The sequence below is a fragment of the Rhinolophus sinicus genome, linkage group LG10 (genome assembly GCF_036562045.2).
Source record: "Rhinolophus sinicus isolate RSC01 linkage group LG10, ASM3656204v1, whole genome shotgun sequence".
Taxonomy (NCBI): Eukaryota; Metazoa; Chordata; class Mammalia; order Chiroptera; family Rhinolophidae; genus Rhinolophus; species Rhinolophus sinicus.
In genome coordinates, this window is record NC_133759.1 from 65,225,782 (window position 1) to 65,242,254 (window position 16,473).

General features: G+C 42.3%; 1 pseudogene; it reads right to left on the reverse strand.

The window, feature by feature from the left end:
* Positions 1-214: 214 nt before the first annotated feature.
* On the reverse strand, positions 215-537 carry LOC109455354 (type III endosome membrane protein TEMP; annotated as a pseudogene).
* Between the last annotated feature and the right edge of the window lie 15,936 nt (positions 538-16,473).

A 16,473-nucleotide genomic window follows, 5' to 3' on the forward strand; every position in this document is an offset into this window, starting at 1 on the left:
CCTGAGAACAGCAGGGAGCCATTGAGGGTTATCGAGTAAGACAGGGTCATTGTCACTTTGGTGGCTAGTGTCCGGGAAGGGAGGATTGATCTACCCCTGGTCAGCCCCTAAACCCTAGCCACCTCTGTCCCTGAGGCTCGCAGCTCCCATACAGTATCTGCTGTCCTTAATCTGTCAGGCATGAGAGGGCTGGGATGTATCCAAACATATGGGCTCAGAGGGAGAAGTGGTTCCTGCTACCCTCTGTCCCCAGCCCACTCAGGCTGAATGTAACTGTCCTGGATGAAGCCATCATCATCCTCATCTTCACCCACCTCCAGGCAGACACCCTTTCTTGTCTCAGGCAGTGGGCAGTGCTGGTAGCTGGTGTGGTATTTGGGGCAGAGGTGGCATTTGGCAGCAAGTGCAACCACAGCCCCCAGTAAAATCCTCACCAACACTGGCTATGCCCCGGGACCCCGGGCCCGGTTCAGGGGACAAGGCTAATGCCGTGGGGAGCTCCGAGGGCTCTGCAACGGTTTGGTTTATCTTAGTCATGAAGGGCCCGAAGACACCGATGAACCTCAGGCTTGGCCAGATCTGGATCCAAGGAGATCTACAGGTGTCAAGCAGCCCTGGGGCACAGTCCTGGGAAGGAAGCAGGCGGGGCTGCAGCTGCAGGTGAAGGAGCAGAGCTGGACAGTAGGCAACACCCCCAAAAGGGAGGACTCTTTCTACATCTTCCCAAGCTTTTGCGAAAACGTTGCAGGCCTCACCCGTTCCCTCAGTACCGGGCGAGGAGTGGATACAGCTGGGATCCAGAGAGGGCTCTAGCGTGTCCTGGAAGGGGCGGACACCTCAGCAGGCAGCTGCTCAGGCTGGCGGCCCTGATACGCGGTGCATTTCCGGTGACAGGTACAAAGTCCAGAGTTGAAAAGGGAGCTTTGCAGGCCTGTGAAGATGGTGGGATGAAACCGGAAGGACTGGTGTTGAGCAAAGCTGGAGGGACCAAGAATACTAAAATTCCCTGAAAATGTGTAAGCCTGTGTGTGTGTGTGTGTGTGTGTGTGTAGGAGGGATGTAGGGACATTGAGGTCAATGGGGAGTGTGAGTTCAGAGGCCTTTTAGGGAGTGTATATGTGCTCTTGGGACGGGAGGGTATCGTGTATTGGTGTGACCTGGGTAGAGGGTTCAAGCCTTCATCTGGATCTCAAGGATCCTGTGACCCCACAAAGTTAGGTTCTGAATCTCCCTGTTTCCTTACTCCTTGTCCCCGGGCCTAGTGCCTCCTACTCCTTGAAGACTCAGTTCCGGAGTCACCTCAGTTCAGGAGTCTACTCCCACATGCCCCACCTCCTCCCAGGCTGGATGGACCTCAAATCCCAAGCCAGGAAAGTAACTAGTATGGAGAGAAGAGTGTTCACTGCAAAACAATGGAGAGTTCAATGCAAATCAGAGAGTCTCAGAGCATCTGTGTTTCAAAAATCTCTCAAGTGTGTCTATTTAACCAGGCAAAAGAGGCTCCTCTTATCCTTCTGAATTAAGAGCTTGAAGGGAATTCATTCATTCACTTTCTCCCTCATTCATTTACTCATTCAACAAACATTCATTGAGCATGTGCTCTTACGGATTTAGTGATGAGTAAGAAAGAAGATTGCCACCTTCATGGAGATTGTATTCTAGTGGTGGTGAAAGATAAAGAAGCTAAATAAATGTGGTGATTTCAGATTGCGACAAATGCAATGAAGGGGATAAAATAGTGATGCAGTAATTGTTAATTGTTCAGTGTGGTACATTATATAGGATAGTGTCCTCATTATCTATTGCTGTGTAACCAATCACCGCAAAACTTATGGTCAAAACAGATATCTCTGAAGTATCAGTTGAGGGGGTCAACTGGGGCTAGAGGATCAACTTTCAAGACAGCTCATTCCCATAGCTAGCTGTGTGCTGAGAACTCCTCCTGCACTGTCACCTGTGGGTTTCACTTTCTTTCCATGTGGCTGCTTGGGCTTCCTCACAGTGTTGTGGCCGAGTTCTAAGAGTTAGTATTACAAGATACAGAAAGTAGACTCCAAAGTCCCAGAACATCACTTTTGCCACATTTCACGATTTAAACAAGTCACTAAGACCAGCCCAGGTTTATGGGGAAGGGAATGGACTCCATATAGTCAGGAAGTGCTCTCTGAGGAGGTGATTTTGGGGTTCTAAGAGCAAACCCAAAGGGTGTAAAGGAGAAAAGCGTATGGTGTGCAGAACAGCCAGGAGGCTGGTGTGACTAAGGCATGTAGATTGGAAGAATTTAGTGCCACATGCAGTTGGAAAGATAGGCAGTGGCCACGTGGTGTGGGCCATATTAAGGATTCTGGATTTTATTGGTCAGTTCAATAAGAAGCCATTGAAGGATTTTAAGCAGGAGTGATACGAACTTTTAGAAATTGACATTGTGTGGAGGGGAGACTCTTTCATGGTGTGACCACTGCCTGGCCTTGCTGGACTGCTGCCAGACCCTTGTGCTAGATCCAGCTAGAACAAAGACTGCTTCCTGTGAACCCCCTTAGAGACTGCCCCACCACTCCCCTATACCACAGGTGTGCTGGATCCTGGAATAGGCCCTCACCCTGCCCTGGGCAGGTATGGGAGGCATTTTCCTCATGTGTGTGTGTGTGGGGGGGTCAGCCTCCTATCCACTCTGCCCTGTCCTATTAACCCCTTAGTGCCTGGCAAGTGGTGTGAAGGATACCCATGTCATCTTGCTGCCACCCAAGACGCACCTCATATGTAAGTTCCCGTAATCAAGGCATAATATAATGCTGGAATTGTCAGCCTCTTGCTTTGGCCTTTTCAACCTGGAAAAATTTTCCCAACATATTGACTCTATATTAGTCTGCTAGGTCTGCCATAACAAAATACCACAAATGGGGCAGCTAAACAACAGAAACTTATTCTCTCACAATTCTGGAGGCTGGAAGTACAAGATCGAGATGTCAGCAGATGTTTCTCTTAAGGCCTCTCTTCTTGGCTTGCAGATGTCTGCCATCTTACTTTGTCTTCACATGGCCTTTCCTCTGTATCTCTGTGTGTCTGAATTTCCTCTTCTTGTAAGGACATCGGTTAGACTAAATTAGGTCCCATTCTAATGGCCTCATTTTAATTTAATCACCACCTTTAAAGGCTCTATCTCCAAATACAGTCACATTCTGAGGTACTGGGGGTTAGGACTCCAACATATGACTTTTGGAAGGACACATTTCAGTCCATAACACCTACCAAGAAGATTCTGGATTTCCAGGAAGGTCCAATTGGATGCTGTGAAACCGGGTTGGGGATGCAACAGTAAATCAGATGAGAGGTGAAGAAGACCTGGAGCAGGATGACGTCAGAACAATGGATGGATTCTAGATTAAAAATTCATGGTAGAACTGTGGATTGGAAGTGATGAGCAAAGGAAAAGAGAAATCAGAGATGACTCTGAGATTTGTAGCTTGAGCCCCTAGACAGTGAGGATTCAGGCAGCTGGGGCCTTCTGTCTCCTTCTACATTCCATCTGGCTACACTTGAATTCTTAGCTCTTCCAACAGTAATGCAACAGAGTCCCAAGTCCAGAAGCCAGCCCCAAGTATCCCTATTGGATACACCATCTTAATTCTAGCAACTGACACCAGCTCTGAATATACTGGGGGTTATGGGTTTAATTGTGCCCTTCCCAAAAAGATATGTTGAATTCTAATCTTCAGTACCTCAAAATGTGACCTTATCTATTAGAAATAGGTTTATTAGAAAGGTAATAAAATGAGGTTATTAGGGTGGACCCTAATCCAGTATGACAAGTATCTTTATAAAAGGGGGAAATTTGGACAGACACAAATAGAGTTAAAATGATATGAAGACACACAGAGAGAATGCCATGTGAAGACAAAGGATTGGAGTGATGCATCTACAAGCTAAGGAACACCTGAGGGTACCAAAAGCTAACAGAGAGGCATGGAACAGTCCCTTCCCTAGCACCTTCAAAGGGAGCATGGCCCTGAGTACACCTCAATTTTGGACTCCTGGCCTCCAGAGCTCTGAGACAACAAATTTCTGTTATTTTAGGCCATTCAATTTGTGGTACTTTGTTACACAGCTCCAACAGCCTCATACACTGGGTAAACCAGAAGGGCTGGGGAACTAACCAGGAGCAGCTCCCAGCCGAAGTCTGCTGGGAGCTGGTAAATACATAACCCAGCTTTCTTGCTTCCTGTAGTTGGGTTCCACACCACTTTCTGGAGTTTCTCCAGTGAGATGAAGCTCCAGTCATCCAGAGAGTAAGTGGCTTGACAACCCACTTGTCTTACCTGCTTTCCCTCCCTGTCTCATTTCACCACTTCCTGCCAGTGTTTCTGAGATCTCCCAAATAAACAACTTACATGCAAATGCTTGTCTCAGATCTATTCCTAGGGGAGTGCAGCCTGAGGTAGAAGTCATCCATGAGCAGCTAAATCCTGGTGTCCCAGCCCACACATCCTCTGATGAGATAAACTGGCTACAACTTGAGAAGGCCATCCTCCACCAAGCCTGGTTCTTGAATATTTCTGCACCATCTATCATAGAATGCAGTGGTGCATAAAATGGCTCATCTATCTAAGGGAGTTAAAGGAAAAAAAATTCTCTTGTTTTACCCTCCACTTTCCTCCATCTCTATCCCCAAGCAATGGTATACCCAAGGGTTGGGAGAGGGAATTGTTGCCAATTACTGCATTGATAGTTAAGTGATACTTGAAAGCAGTAGTGTTTGTGATATTCAGGCTTTCTTATGCCAGGTCATATTGTGTTCAGAATAAGTTATACAAGAATGGGGCTTGTATAAGTTATATGGTCTATAACTTATACTTATAAATAGTGTAAGTTATAGACCATATACTATTTAATTACTAGTGGGGATAATGTTGGGGAGATAGAGCTGGAAGAATAACACCATCAAGGTCTTATGGACTTGGAGAAAAGTAGAGGACCACTCAGTGACTTTTCCCTTTCTCTCTCAATTTCATTTCAAGTCCTTAACTGAGAAGGATAAAAGAAGGGCACTTGCTGGGTAGCAGCAGGTCATCTTCCATGTGACATATCCTACTGAAAAATTACAGCTATTTTGTTTCTTTAATTTCATTGGAACATAAGACAATCACTGCTTACTTGTTATCTGAAAGCTAATTTGTTATCTGCATGAATCTGGTCAAGATGGTGGAGTAGGTAAATGCTGTGCTTGTCTTCTCTCATCACCACATCAAAATTACAACTAAACTACAGAACAACCATCATTGTGAATCACCTGAAGTCCAGCTGAACCAACACCCTACAACTAGAGACATAAAGAAGAAGCCACCTGGAGATTGGTAGGAGGCAGAGATGTGGAATGGGCTGGTCCCACACCCGTGTGACCATTAAAAATTGGGAGGGATATCTCGGCTGTGGAGGTCCCCCAGAACAGTGAGGGGTCCCAACCTCACACCAGGCTCCCAAGTCCAGGGTACCAGTGCCAGGGAGAGAAGTCCTCATAAATTCTGGCTGTGAAAGCCAGCAGAGATTGTGGCTGAGTGAGACGAGGGTGGCTGGAGTCCCAGGTGCTGCTCTTAAGGGGCCCACATATAGATTTATTCACTGATGGACTCACTTGCTGTGAGCTCCAGCACTGGGACAGCAGCTCAAAGGCATCAGGGACATATAATGAGGAACTGAATTGTTTGGCTATAGGGCAAGGGCTGGAGGGGCAGCTCTCTCCCGGACGGAGGAGCTGGCAGAATCCATTGTTTCTTTGTTGGGCCCTCCCCATTTCAGTTGTGCAGATGCAAACAGCTGCCATGTCTGAGTCTCCATCAACTTGGCTAACATCACTTATCCACTGTTGATTCGCTGAGACCCCGCCTCCCCCAACTTTCAGGCCCAGCCAAGCCACCTCCAGTCTTTTCCATACAAAAGGCCTGCCTTGGCTCATATTGCAGGCTTTCCTAAAATCTCTCAAAGGTTCACAAAACCCAAACAAGCAGCATCTGCCCTCAGCATCTCCTGTACCACTTGCCAAGCCTGTCACTAGAGGCCTCTGTTTGTGGCTTGGCTTCTTGAGGCACTTCCAAGCCTAGTGCTGGCAGCAGCCATCTGTGGATTGCTTTGTGGCTCATGCCAGGTGGCCTAGGGCAGGGCACAAGCTGTGGATGAACTTCATCTGTGCCAGGGCCCCACCAGCAGACCCTGGGGCTGGCAACCCTTGTGGCCAGCTTCGGACCGAGCTGGAGCACCATGTGACCACCTCCAAGATGACACACCCAAAGGGCAGACTAGTCAGGCACCAGAGCCCTGCTGAACTGAGTTCTGCTCTGTAGGGTCAGCACCTCCACAGCAGCTCCTCCACTCTAGTCACAGCCAATGCTCCCAACCAGTCAGGCTGAGGGCTAATCCCTCTTATTGATGTGAAAACAGCAACCAAGGCTCAACTACAACAGGAGGGCACACACAACCCACACAAGGGACACACCTGGAGCACGTGGCTCAGGTAACAAGGGAGACTGTGCCATTGGGTTCCACAGCACACCTACTACATAACACCACTCTACTAAGACTGGGAGACATAGCAGCCCTACTTATTACATAGAAACAAACACAGGGAGGCAGCCAAAATGGGGAGACAAAGAAACACGTCCCAAATAAAAGAACAAAGATCCAGAAAGAAGAACTAAACAAAATTAAGACAAACAATCTACCAAATGCATAGTTCAAAACATTGGTTATAAGGATGTTCAATGATCTCAGAGAGAACTTCAACAAAGAAATAGGAAACATAAAAATGGAGAGAGAAAACATGACAAAGAACCGGTCAGAAATAAACAATACAATAACTGAAATGAAGACTACATTAGAGATAATCAACAGTAGATTAGATGAAGCAGAGGATCAAATCAGCAATTTAGAAGATGAGGTAGCAGAAAACACCCAAACAGAACAGTGAAGAGAAAAAAAAGAATCAAAAAATAAATAAAGAAAAAGAGAGAGAGAGAGAGAGAGAAACAAAGGAAGGAAGGAAGAATAGTTAAGGAGCCTCTGGTTCAAAATCAAATGTACCAGCATTCACATCATGTGGGTACCAGAAGGAGAAGAAAGAGAGCAAGAAATTGAAAACCTACTTGAAGAAATAATGACAGAAAACTTCCCTAAGCTCACAAAGAAAATAAACATATAAACCCAGGAAGTGCAGAGAGTCCCAAACAAAATGAACCCAAACAGGCCAACATCAAGACACATCATAATTAAAATGCCAAAGGTTAAAGGCAAGGAAAGAATCTTAAAAGTAGCAAGAGAAAAGCAGTTAGTTGCCTGCAGGGAGCTGTATTAGACTGTTAACTAATTTTTTTAACAGAAACTTTGCCGGCCAAAAGAGATTGGCATGAAATATTCAAAGTGATGGAAAACCAGCATCTACAACCAAGATCACTCTCCCAGCAAAGCTATTATTTGAAATTGAAGGACAGATAAAGAGCTTCCCAGACAGGAAAAAGCTAAAATACCACTAAGCCAGTATTACAAGGAATCTTAGAGGGACTTCTTTAAGACAAAAGATAATAAATAAATAAATACATACATACATAATAGAATGGCAATAACTACATAGCTATCAATAATTACTTTAAATGTAAATGGATTAAATGCTTTAATCAAAAGACATAGGGTGGCTAAATCAATAGGAAATCAAGACCCTACATATATATGCTGCCTACAAGAGACTCACTTCAAATTGAAAGACACACACAGACTTAAAGTAAAGGGATGGAAAAAGATATTTCATGAAAATGGAAATGAAAAAAAGCAACAAAACAAAACAAAACAAAACAAAACAAAACAAAAAGCTGCAGTAGCAACACTTATACCAGACAAAATAGATTTTAAAACAAAGGCTGTAACAAGAAACAAAGAAGGACCAAGTAATCCCACTTTTAGATATTTATCTGAAGAAGCCCAAAATGCTATTTCGAGAGGATGTGTGCATCGATATGTTCATTGCAGCGCTGTTTATAATGGTCAAGATGTGGAGGCAGCCTGGGTGTCTGTCAGTGGATGAAGACTAGGTGGTACATACATAGATGGAACATTGCTTCAGCCAGGGAAAGGAAGGTTCTTGCTATCTGCAGCAGCAGGGATGGAACTGAAGGGTGTTGTGCTGAGTAGAGTGGAAAATAGAAAAAGTCAGATACAATGTGATTTCACTTATATGTGGAATCTAAAGAACAAAATAAAGAAACAAAACAGAAACAGACTCACAGATAGAGAGAACATTTCGATGGTTACCAGATGGGAGGGGTGTTGTGGGGTGGGTTAAAAAGAAGGAAGGGATTAAGAAGTACAAATTGGTTGTTACAAAGTAGTTATGAGAATAAGGAATATAGTCAATAGTATTGTAATAACTATGTCTGGTGTCAGATGAATTCTAGATCTATCAGGGTGATAGATGGGAGGGGCTTGGGGGCAGGGTGAAAAAGGTGAAGGGATTAAGAAGTACAAATTGGTAGTTACAAAATAGTCATGGGGATGTCAAATAAAGCATAAGGAATATACTCAATAATATAGCAATGACTATGTACAGTGCTACATGGGTACTAGACTGGTCAGGGGGATCACTTCTTAAATTACATAAACGTCTAACCACTATGCTGTACACCTGAAATTAATATAAAATAATACTGAATGTCAACTGTAATTGAAAAAATTTCAAAGCGGGGGTGGGGGGAAGGTGAAGAGGAATAAGAGGTCCAAATTTCCAGGTATAAAACAAGTCTTGGGGATGTAATGTGCAGCATGGGGATATAGTCAATAATATTGTGATTACGTGGTACAGTGTCAGCTGGTTGCTGGACTTATGGTGATCACTTGTTTAGGTATACAAATGCTGAATAACTATGGTGCACACCTGAAACTAGTGTAGTGTTGTATATTAGCTATATTTTAATAAAAATCTTAATTACAAAAAACTTTCAGAGTGAAATGTTTCCAGCACACACATAAGATGCAACTGTTGTAGTTTACAATATGGCCACAAATCCTGACACTCTTCCCTTGAGAGGTAGAACCCGATTGTCTTCCCTTTGAGTGGGGTTGGACTTAGTGACTCATTTCTAATAAAATGTGGAACTGATGATGTATGACTTTGACTAGATTGTAAAAAGCATGATAGCTTCCTCCTTCCTCTCTAGAGTCACTCATTCTGGGAGCAGGCAGGTGCCATGTCATGACACATCCAACAGTCTATGGAGAGGCCCACGTGGTAAGGGTTCCTACCACAGTCCCAGCCAAGCTTTCAGATGACCACACCCCAGCCAACACGCTGACCGCAACTACATGAGGACAGAAATACAGGACCCAGTTGAGCCACTCCCAAATTCTGACCCACAGAAATTGTGACATGGTATTTGTTGTTTAAAGCCATGAATTTTATGCAACAATAGATAACTAATATAACTATATACTATTTGATCATTAGTGGGGGTGGGGAGATAGAACAGGAAGAACTCATCATCAAGATTTTAGGGAGTGCCTTCCAGAAAAATGGCGGCGTGAGGTGAGCCTCTGTAAAGCGCCCCTGGAATTTACAAAGAATCGAACAACAAAAACTCCATAAAGGACTCCCTGCACAGCAGACAGGCAAGACAAAGAGGCCCACTACCGACTGAAATCACCTACAGGTGGGAGATTCGCGCGAGTGGGGGGAGGAGGAAACGGAGAAGTGCGCGGAGACGGAGCCGCGTGGGCGCAGGACGCAGTGCGCCGAGCTCGCTGCTTCCCGAAACTACCACAGCTGCGGGAGAGGGAAGAACTCGGACTGCTAGGGCTCCGCTTATGGCCCACAGGGCTGAGGGGGCAGCATATAACACGGCTGAACCCAACGCTCACGGCAGAGACCTCGGAGAAAAGACTGAGGGAAAAAGGCTGAAAACGGTGGTTTAAGCCCTCACTGCCGAGCAGAGAACGGAGCCTTAGGCACTGAGACTAGCCGCCCCCTCCCTCCCCTCCCAGACCTCACCCCGCCCCCACCTGCCCGGTGCTAGGGGCGAAACAGTAACAGTGTCAGATCAAAACAACAGAAAATTTGCTGTTTTGAGAACTGTGGACCGCAAACACAAATTCACAGCCCAACTAGTTCCAGCAAAGGGGTGAGAGCTGTGGAAGCAGGACCCGCTGTGGTGGTGGTCACCGCCATTGCTCTGGGCCACCTCTCACAACTCACCCCGCCCCTGACCCCACCTATCTGGGCGGATCCCTGCAGGAGTAAACAGAACTGCTGAAATATACGGGCTCTGAATCCGGAGCTGGAAGAGCTTTGGAACATCAAAAGCTCTCCGCATACCCACCGGGACACTGCGCCCTGTGACCTAGACGAACTATTAACAGAGGAGAAGCCCGTCTCCCAGGGAATCCCCCCATTGTGTGAGAAGTTGGAATAGTGCAGAGAAAACATAGCACTACTGTGTGGGAGAAGAAAAATAAGTTGCAGTTGGAGAAATAATAAAACATTCTACCAACAAGTACTGGCAAACAAAAGAAAGACCGCTTTCTATCAACCTGTTGCAGAAGTCACTCCTGTAGATGTCTAGGAAGAGAAATAGTAAACCAGTAATCGCCATGAATAACCAAGGCAACAAGATAGCTCAGAAAGAAAGTGAAAAATCTCCAGAGAAGGCACTTAAAGATACAGAAATATGTGACTTAAATGACAGAGAATTCAAGATTGCAGTTCTGAAAAAACTCAACGAGATACAAGAAAACACAGATAGGCAGTTAAATGAACTCAGAAACTCAATCAAAGAACAGCATGAGCATTTTACGAAAGAGATTGAAATCTTAAAAAAAACCAAATAGAATTTCTGGAGATTAAGAACCCAATAGAAGAAATTAAGAATGAAATAACCAGCTTAGGTAGTAGAGTTGACCAGATGGAGCAAAGAATCAGTGACATCGAAGATAGAAACCTGGAAATGACACAAATAGAAGAAGAAAGAGACTTGAGACTTAAAAGAAATGAAAGAACTCTACAAGAACTTTCTGACTCCATCAGAAAGAGCAATATAAGAATAATGGGCATACCAGAAGGAGAAGAAAGAGAGAAGGAAACAGAGAATATATTCAAACAAATTGTCGATGAGAACTTCCCAAATTTGTGGACAGAACTGGACCCTCGAATCCAAGAAGCAAATAGAACACCTAGTTACCTCAATCCCAACAGACCTTCTCCAAGGCACATTGTATTGAAGCTGTCTAAAATCAACGACAAAGAAAGAATCCTCAAGGCAGCCAGGGAAAAGAAGACGGTAACTTACAAAGGAAAGCCCATTAGATTATCATCAGATTTTTCAGCAGAAACTCTACAAGCCAGGAGGAGTGGAACCAAATATTCAAACTATTGAAAGAGAGAAACCATGAGCCAAGAATAATATATCCAGCAAAGATATCCTTTAGATATGAAGGAGGAATAAAGACCTTTCCAGACATACAGAAGCTGAGGAATTTTCTAATACACGACCTGCACTACAAGAAATACTAAAGGAGGCTATTCGACCACCATCAACAGGGACAATTTGTGGCAACCACAACTCAAAAAAGGGAGAGTAAAGGCCTGAACGGAATATGGGAATGGAGAAAGTAAGCGTGCTGAAGAAAATGGAATACTCTAAATATCAAACTTTCTTTTACATAAACTTAAGGGTAACCACTCAAAATAAATCCAGAATTGAAATATATACTGAAATAAAAGAAGAAACAGAGGAACACATCATAGAATACCACCACACAGAAATAATAGACAACAACAACAGGCAAAGAAACAATGGAGACACAGCCTTACCAGAAAACTAAAGATAGAATGACAGGAAATCCTCACATATCAATAATCACCCTAAATGTAAATGGACTGAACTCACCAATAAAAAGGCACAGAGTAGCAGATTGGATCAAAAAACTAAACCCAACCATATGCTGTCTCCAAGAGACACATCTCAGCTACAAGGACAAGCATAGACTCAAAGTGAAAGGGTGGAAATTGACACTCCAAGCAAATGGTACCCAGAGAAAATCAGGTGTAGCCATAATGATATCAGATGAAACAGACTTCAAGGTGAAAAAGATAACAAGAGACAAAGATGGACATTTCATAATGGTGAAGGGACTGTACAACAAGAAGACATAACAGTCATCAATATTTATGCCCCCAATCAGGGAGCACCGAAATACACCAAGCAACTACTAACAGAACTAAAGGGAGAAATTGACCAAAACACAATTATACTAGGGGACTTAAATACATCATTGACAGCTATGGATAGATCATCCAAACAGAAAATAAATAACGAAATAGTAGCCCTAAATGACACATTAGATGAAATGGACATAATTGACATTTATAGAGCACTTCATCCTAAAACATCAGACTATACATTCTTTTCTAGTGTACATGGAACATTCTCAAGGATAGACCATATATTGGGACATAAAATCAGTCTCAACAAATTTAAGAAGATTGAAATCATACCATGCATATTCTCTGATCACAAGGCTTTGAAATTGGATATCAACTGTAAAAAGAAAGCGGGAAAAACACAAATACATGGAGATTAAACAACATACTTTTAAAGAAGGACTGGGTCAAAGAAGAAATTAGAGGAGAGATCAAAAGATACATAGAAACAAATGACAATGAAAATACATCCTACCAAAATTTTTGGGATGCAGCGAAAGCAGTTTTAAGAGGAAATTTATCTCATTACAGGCCTATCTCAAGAAACAAGAAAACTCCCAAATAAATAACCTCATGTTACACCTTAAAGAACTAGAAAAAGAAGAACAAGTAAAACCCAAGGTCAGCAGAAGAAAGGAAATAACAAAAATTAGAGCAGAACTAAATGAAATAGAGAACAAAAAGACAATAGAAAAAATTAATGTGACAAAGAGCTGGTTCTTTGAAAAGATTAACAAAATTGACAAACCCTTGGCTAGACTTACTAAGATAAAAGAGAAGACACTGATTAACAAAATCAGAAACGTAAAAGGGAAGTTATCACGGACACCACAGAAATACAAAGGATCATCCAAGAATACTATGAAGGACTATATGCCACCAAATTCAATAACCTAGAAGAAACGGACAAGTTCTTAGAAACATATAGCCTTCCAAGGCTGAACCATGAAGAACTGGAAAATCTAAACGACCGATCACCAGTAACGATATTGAATCAGTCGTGCAAAACCTTCCCAATAGCAAAAGTCCGGGACCAGATGGCTTCACTAGTGAATTCTACCAAACCTTCAAAGAGGATCTAATACCAATTCTGCACAAACTCTTCCAAAAATTGAAGAAGAGACAGTACTCCCTAACTCATTTTATGAGGCCAACATTACCCTGATACCAAAACCTGGTAAGGACAGCACAAAAAAGAAAACTACAGACCAATATCTCTAATGAATACCGATGCAAAAATCCTAAATAAAATTCTAGCAAATCGAATACAACAATGCATTAAAAAGATTATTCATCACGACCAAGTGGGGTTCATCCCGGGGCACAAGGATGGTTCAACATCCAAATCCATCAATGTGATACATCACATAAACAAAATAAAGGACAAAAATCATATGATTATATCAATTGATGCAGAAAAAGCATTTGACAAGATACAACATCCATTTATGATTAAAACACTTAATAAAATGGGTATAGAAGGAAAATACCTTAACATAATAAAGGCCATATATGACAAGCCCTCTGCTAATCTCATAATTAATGGAGAAAAACTGAAGCCCTTTGCTCTACGTTCAGGAACACGACAGGGATGTCCCCTATCACCTCTGCTTTTCAACATAGTGTTGGAAGTCCTTGCCAGAGCAATCAGGCAAGAGAAAGAAATAAAAGGCATCCAAATTGGGAATGAAGAAGTTAAATTATCACTCTTTGCAGATGACATGATGCTATATATAGAAAACCCTAAAGACTCCACCAAAAAGCTATTAGAAACAATCAAAGAATACAGTAAAGTTGCCGGCTACAAAATCGACGCACAAAAGTCCATTGCATTCCTATATACTAACAATGAAATCTCAGAAAAAGAAATACAAAAAACAATTCCTTTTGCAATTGCAGCAAAAAGAATAAAATACCTAGGAATAAACTTAACCAAGGATGTGAAAGACCTATATGCTGAAAACTATAAGACATTTTTGAAAGAAATTGAAGAAGACACAAAGAAATGGAAAGACATTCCGTGCTCATGGATTGGAAGAATCAACATAGTTAAAATGGCCATATTACCCAAAGCAATATACAGATTCAATGCAATCCCCATCAAAATCCCAATGGCATATTTTAAAGAAATAGAACCAAAAATCATCAGATTTGTTTGGAACCACAAAAGACCCCGAATAGCCAAAGCAATCTTAAGAAAAAAGAACAATAATGGAGGTATCACACTTCCTGACTTTGGCTTGTACTACAGGGCTACAATAATCAAAACAGCATGGTATTGGCAGAAAAACAGACACATAGACCAATGGAATAGAATTGAGAACCCAGAAATAAAACCACATAAATATGGACAGATAATTTTTGACAAAGAAGCTAAAACATACAATGGAGCAAAGACAGCCTCTTCAATAAATGGTGCTGGGAGAATTGGATAGCCACGTGCAAAAGAATGAAACTGGACTGCTATTTGTCACCATGTACCAAAGTTAATTCAAAATGGATCAAAGACTTAAGCATAAGACCTGACACAATAAACTGCATAGAAGAAAACATAGGTACTAAACTTATGGACCTTGGGTTCAAAGAGCATTTTATGAACTTGACTCCAAAGGCAATGGAAGTAAAAGCTAAAATAAACGAATGGGACTATATGAAACTTAAAAGCTTCTGCACAGCAAAAGAAACCATTGACAAAATAAAGAGGCCACCAACTGAATGGGAGAAGATTTTTGCAAACAGTGCCTCCGATAAGGGGCTAGTATCCAGAATATACAAGGAACTCATGCAACTCAACAACAAAAAACAAACAACCCAATTGAAAAATGGGCAGAGGACTTGAAGAGACATTTCTCCAAAGAGGACATACAAATGGCAAATAGACATATGAAAAAATGCTCAACATCACTAATCATCAGAGAAATGCAAATCAAAACCACAATGAGATATCACCTCACCCCAGTCAGAATGGCTATCATCAACAAGACAAATAATAACAAATGTTGGAGAGGCTGTGGAGAAAAAGGAACCCTCATACACTGTTGGTGGGAATGCAGACTGGTGCAGCCGTTATGGAAGGCAGTGTGGAGGTTCCTCAAAGAATTACGAATAGAATTGCCATATGACCCAGCAATCCCTCTCCTGGGTATCTACCCAAAAAAATCTGAAAACATTTAGAGATAAAGACACGTGTGCTGCACTGTTCATTGCAGCTTTGTTTACGGTGGCCAAGACATGGAAACAACCAAAATGTCCTTCGATAGATGAATGGATAAAGAAGTTGTGGTATATATACACAATGGAATACTATTCGGCAGTAAGAAAAGATGATATAGGAACATTTGTGACAACATGGATGGATCTTGAGAGAGTAAAGCTGAGCGAAATAAGTCAGACAGAAAAAGCAGAGAGCCATGTGATTTCACTGATATGTGATATATAAACCAAAAACAACAAAAGAACAAGACAAACAAATGAGAAACAGAAACTCATAGACACAGACAATAGTTTAGTGGTTGCCAGAGGGTAAGGGGGGCGGGGGGTGGGGGGTGGGAGATGAGGGTAAGGGGGATCGAATATATGGTGATGGAAGGAGAACTGACTCTGGGTGATAAACACACAATGGGATTTATAGATGATGTAATACAGAATTGTACACCTGAAATCTATGTAATTTTGCTAACAATTGTCACCCCAATAAATTTAATAAAATAAAATTATTAAAAAAAAAAGATTTTAGTGAGTGAAATTGCTGTGGCACATGACATACAACAGAAATCAACAACCCTGACTATACTATGTAACAAATCAAGGCACAACTGGGGACAATTTACAACACACAGAAGTTTCATGGAACCAGAATTTTCTAGCTGAATGGCACCAGAGAGCAGAAAATACTCATTAAAAAAATAGAAAACCATAGGTCAAGAGAAAATAGGTGATTTTCCTAAAGTTGTCATATCCATTTTAGAGGCACGAGGCAAACTCTGAGAAGTTAGGACTGCCAGGAAGCTCCAAGTGTCCAGGTGTCAATCCTTCCTGCATGACATCAACACTGAGGGTTCACAGATGTATCTGCCATTTCCAGGAATGCCAGGAAACAAAACTGCCTGTAGAATTCTAGTTCAGGATCAATATGTAAATCTGATTTAGTTTTTGTTTAAGGAAAATTGTTGGAATATCTCCTCAAACAAATCATAAGTCCCCAAACACAGACAAAAAGTGTTGACTCATATTCAGCTACTTCT